Genomic DNA, 6,042 nt, shown 5'->3' with positions numbered 1-6,042 from the left:
GAGACCAGGTAACTTTGGGACATTTTCTCGACCGGATGTACCAATTTCAAGTAAAGGTTCTGTCTCCAAGGTATAGTGATAAATTCCCTTGCCTCTCCTAACAGAACACAAACCAACACCCTACTCCCCAAGTCTCTCTTCATCTCTGTGTACTTCCTTTCTCCCTTCATCCCTTCCAACATCCCTATCCTATCTCCGCCCCTTCCTCGTCTACCCAAAGTCCTCCCCTCCACCATAGTCTTCAACATCCCAACATGCCAATTAAAATTCTCTGCATCCACCTATCTCATGCCTCCTCATGACTTCTCCCAACAATCCTCTCTCCTCCACCGCCACGGCTAACACTTCCTCGTTTGTTTTACATTCGGTCCATTTATCCTTTTCAATCCTCCACTCTTCAAAAGTCTCCAATCCACGCCTATCATCTTGCCTCAATGACTATTTTCCCGCGATGCGCAAAACCAAGATTATCACTTATATTGCACCAAAGTGACTCGACGTTCATTTTCGATCAAATTTTTCTTATTTCACAGCCAGACATATACGTACATAAAATTTTCGTTTTCAGGTCGTTGTTCTTATCAATCTTAAACTTCTTTAAGGAGAGTCACAAACATTTCTCTCCAAAAATACTTTCGTTGGATTCATCTTCAGGATCGTGCCTTATACGAGGGCGATTCTAAAAGTTAGGTCTCCTATTATTTTCATGAAAAATCAAATTAATTCTCAACTTTGCCTACATCGCACCAGAGGTAGAGCATTTAGCTATTTTTCTACATAGCCCCCTTGATGATCAATCACTTTTCGCATCCTTGTAACCAGCTTTTTAATACCGGCGGCGTACCTTTCTCCCGCCGCGTCGCGAAGCCAACTGACGACTGCTTCTCCAATACAAATTCATCGCCATTTAGTGGAAGTGTACAGTGAGAAGTGTACAGACATCAAAAACGTGCGGAAGTGGTGCAGGGAGTTTTTTGATGGCCGGGAAAACCTCTACAGGTATGATGAGCAGTGATCAGGGCGGCCGAGTTTGCCGGAATCAACAGTGGCTCCAATTGAGGAGATGGTGCGCAATAACCCGAGAATTACCCTTCATGAGATAAATGAAGGCCTTAATGAAGAGAGTGGCTACTTCTCTGTGAAGAATATTGTGTCGGAGGTCCTTGGTTACAACAAGGTGTCTCACCAAAGGAGTGTGTTTGCATCATGACAATGCACGTCACATCAAACGACCACCCTACTCAATGAATTCGGCTGGGATATCATCGACCACCCTCCTTATAGCCCGGACGTTGCCCTCAGCGACTACCACTTGTTTCCCGCTCTCAAGAAACACCTTGGAGGACAGAAATTCAAGTCAGACGGGGAAGTGCAAGAAGCAGTCGTCAGTTGGCTTCGTGGCGCGGCGGGAGAAAGGTACGACGCCGGTATTAAAGTGTTCCTTAAAAGGATGCAAAAAGTGATTAATCGTCAAGGCAACTATGTAGAAAAATAGCTAAATGCTCAGCCTTTCCTACGATGCTCACAAAGTTTAGAATAAATTTGATTTTTCATGAATACAAATAGAAGACCTTAATTTTCGAACCGCCCTCGTATATCCCCATGCCAATTGACGATTTCGCGTTCGCGTGTATCGGAAAGCACATTGTGTCTAGCGAACATAATACACTCGTCCCGATGGAGGATGGAAAGGCATCGTGACGATGGTGTCGCGGGAAAATTTCGTTTCCCGAGAGATGTCATGTTTCGTGTTACCGGTCGGTCGGTTGCGTGAATCGGAAAACGTGTTCCATTCGTAGCTGAGGTTGGGCGGAAGTGATTTGAATTTCAAAGCAGAGAAATGCGCGTGGAAGCGGGGCGTTTGGAGATCCGCAGGTTTCGCCTTCTGGGCTCGACTCATCTCGTCGCGTGTAATGCAAGGAATTTGGCATGCTCTGCCTCGTGTTTTCCGCGAATCACGATGGTCAAGGAAGACTCCCCGATCACACGCAGGAATCTCTTACCTTCTGTCTAGTACTCTCCTCGGTCGCTTCACGGCACGGACATAGGCGGCGCCCTGAATCAGGTTGCTCGCTGGTTGCACTCGCGATGAGTCGGGTGCTAGCCACCACAGTCGGGCGTGTCCGGCTAATTCACGCAAAAAGGTATAGTGACTGAACTCGTGTCACACCCTGCAGTCGCAGATAACAACAAGGGAGTTTCTACGAAGGGTAGAAATAATAGCAATATCCGCGAACAAAGTTTTATTCCCTATTCCCTTGGAAATGAAAAATAGTGACTTTGTGATTCCACTGAAATTTTTTATTATTATGAGACGACCCAGGTTTCGACGTTCAACGTCATCTTCAGGTGACAACTCTGACGGACATCCATCTGTATGTATATACAGGGTTCGTCCGGAAAATAAGTGTACTGAGCTCAGGAAAAAAAATTTATTACACTTTTACATATCTTAAGCTAATATTCCTCAAAATAGGACCCTTGTGAGTCGATACACTTGTTCCAGCGGCGTTCCCATTCCTGGAACGCTCCCGCGAAGGCATCATCGGGAACCTCTCGAAGACTCATCGTCGACCTCTTCTCTGCCCTCCACGAACATCTTGTGCCACCGAAAGATCATGTTTCTGGACATGGCTGACTCCCCGTAAGCCTGGTTAATCATACCGACAGTTTCGGTAGACGATTTCCCAAGCTTTACCGCAAATTTGATGGAATAACGCTGCTCCAAAAACTTCGGCATCGCGTTCCGTGACGTGGGTCGAGCGTGGAGGTTCGCGTTAACAGAGCTCCTCACTACACCACAGCTCAGATCCGACTGCCTTTTTCAGCGTCGCTTGCCAACATACCCCCCTCCAATCGCAGCCCGTCAGAGCGGTGCTGGGCGCGCCCAGCCCAGGAGTCGGTACACTTATTTTCCGGACGAACCCTGTATTACACTCCGGTAGGGTCGGGGAGGTGAGAGGGTGGGTGGGGGAGGGAATTGAGCAATGATAGTTGGAGGGAACGGTTGAGAACATGAGGCACCCTATGAGGAGCGTTCCTCCTATTGGCGGAGGAAAGTGGGTGGGTGTTAATGGTTCATAGACATATATCCAAAATTCTATTACATATCTCTGAGGTCAAGGGAGGGTGTGGGCGAAGTAGAGGGGTTCTTACCCACATAAGCACAGGTATCGAGAAGTGGTAAGTTTAGGAGGGGGGGGAGTGGGAGGTGGAAAAAATGTCATTTAACAATATTCTCTTTGGAACGTACACTTTTTAAAATTTCAAGCTGCTCTGAAGCGTCTAGTCTAAGTCCTTTCTTTTCCACATTTAAAATTTCAAATTTAAAGTCACTACCGTGGTTATATTCTAATGAATGTTTTGCAAAATGTGACGTTGACTTTTAGTTCTTCATGCAGACTTGGTGCTCCTTCACCCGTTCTGGAAAATGTCGGCCGGTTTGTCTAAAATACATACACTGCGTCACACTCACATCTTAACTTATACACTCCGCTTTTTTCACTTTTTGGAATTTTTTATTTTGTGTGGGTAAATAGGTTCCTCAAGTTCGATTTATTATAAAAGGCTAATTTAAACTTTTCTTTCGGCAGTTTTTTGCAAATTCTCATAGTCATGTGATGCACATATAGGAATAACGCCATTCGGCAAAAACTTGTGGCGGTTGGGTATTATAAATGCATCTGACTGGCAGTTGATTATGTTTTTAAAAATACAAATAATCAATGAGCTGTTCATTGTATCCAATTGGGTCGTCTCGTAATAAAAATTTTTCACTGGAAACACAAAGTTACACTTTTTCATTTCCAATATGAATCGATTCCATAAAGTTACGCCGGAAACCATCAATTATCCCCATTTCCTATTAAATACTCGCGATCTGTCGACTTTCTTCATGCCTACGCCACCTTTCGTTCGGATTACTACGTTCCAATCCTCGCAATACACGTCACTTCGGAACATCTATAGAACAACCCGCGAGTCGTCGCAAGGACGTGTGGCAGGGGGTGGTAGTCCGCCAGCCATTCTATATACATACATATATTCTTTCTATTTCCTGCAGGCGATTCCGCGACACTGACTGAATGAATCAACCGGTAAGTGATGAACGAGATATCATGTGTGCCACATATTTTCCCAATATCAGAATGGCCGACTGAAGGGAGGGAATCCGAGCAATTACATTGTTTTTTTCCGAGAACAGTTATGAAGGAGCGGCGAAATTGCATCCAATCTTCAATCCACAGAAGATAAAAATAATTCCCTCGTATTCCATGTAAGTAATAAACGTCATATGTTTTAATACGGTATATATTTGTGGTCCTCATCCCCTTGCTAATAGCAAAGGTGACGTAATGCGCACCCTTATTGCAAAATGAATCAATTCTGAGGGGGGGGGGGAGAAAAGGAAAGTTCACAAAATAAATATTCAAGCATTAAAAAAAAACATGTGCAGCTAACGGTGAAATATGCAATATTCCCTCAAGCATACGTAGAGTGTTAAGTTTTGATATTCATCCCTTTATGAAGGGAAATATGTTGGAACTTTCTGTTTATTAATCATTTATTACAACTAAATTTATAATTTATTTAGCCAAACGAGAACCATATCACCGGAAAAAATCAACTATTACTGGTTTGAAATTTTGTATGAACACTCCCCCAGTCATCAGGTCACGATAATTAACTTTAGAACTATAGCGAATGATTGTGAGTTCCCCGGATACGCCCCACGGGCAACATCCATTATGTATATACTTTTTCCCTTATTCCAAGACAGCGACCTTTCGATAATCAGGTTTTCACCTTATGCATATATTATCACCATGTAAAATTCATGTTTATTATTTCGACATAAAGCTCATATCGCTTAAAACATATGCGCATGAAAATCCTGCCTCTGATGACTGGCATTAGTGATTGCAATGAGTATTACGTAATTACACTCCAGAAGTGCACTAACTAAATAATTATCCATTCCCGTTTTATGCTGTTCTTGACGCGCAATTTTACTCATTCACTTAAAAATAACGTCCTAAAAATACTATAAAAAATTGGATCTCCCTTCAAGTATTGGCCACCCTAGGAAATGGATAAAATTTGGAAAATTAAGTTTCATCAGCTACAATAAAATTGTATGTCGAATATAAATAATAATTTTTCTTTCTGGAGTCTTAAAATATAAGTCTAATTTCGTTTCGTCTTAACCGCTGCTAAGAGATCGCTGTTTTGACTTTAAACTGCGGTCTAAATTCGCTCGACTCGGAGGCCTTCGAGTGGATTGGGCAAGTGACTAGACTTCCATGCATTAGAGAAAGAAGAACAAGATTCTCTTGAGTGAGTAAACCACTATTACCATCAGACCCCGCCAGCACAATGACTTGCATGATTCTCGCAGCCCTTAATTGAATACCCCCACCTTCGATTATTTTTTTCGGAGAATCGGCGACACCCAGTTTATGCGAGTACCATCACTTGAGCGGACTTCGTTGATTTGACGGTCAGCGGTGTTCTCAGCGTGGTGCGAACGCTGGCTCTTCCTTCCCGCACCTATCCGTGCCCCTCCCGTCATGCGGGACGCCCATTTTTTAAAGGAAAATATTCTCGAATCTAAAAGCTGACAACGATTTCAAATTCTCCACGATTAATCTGAAATTTCTCAGTGTTCTACTCACTTGGATCGAGAAATACTGTAAATAAGCGTCCAAAGAATAAGAAACGTATTAACATATTTCATTCAAGTAGCCCACTAATTATTCGCCCGTTGTCCCCAAATCCCAATCTCTTTTAATAGAATTGACGCGGAACGCATAAAATTATTTAATTCGATGTCTGGAGCGATATTCTGGAGCTAATTGCAATGACCTCGTGCGACGATAATACGTATAGTGTTGCACCAACCGACAAGGAATTTGAAGAAGAATTAAGTAAATGATAATTACATCTAGGCGATCGTCAATGCTCTTCGAGGAAGACCATCGGTCAAGAGCATTTATTTTATTCTTGAAAATGGGTCACTTAATCAAAAGCGATGCAAAGTAT

The sequence above is a fragment of the Hetaerina americana genome, unplaced genomic scaffold, assembly GCF_022747635.1.
Source record: "Hetaerina americana unplaced genomic scaffold, ioHetAmer1.1.p SCAF_2, whole genome shotgun sequence".
In the NCBI taxonomy this organism is placed as follows: domain Eukaryota; kingdom Metazoa; phylum Arthropoda; class Insecta; order Odonata; family Calopterygidae; genus Hetaerina; species Hetaerina americana.
The sequence above is the reverse complement of the archived record's forward strand: the minus strand, read 5'-3'. Positions refer to the sequence as shown.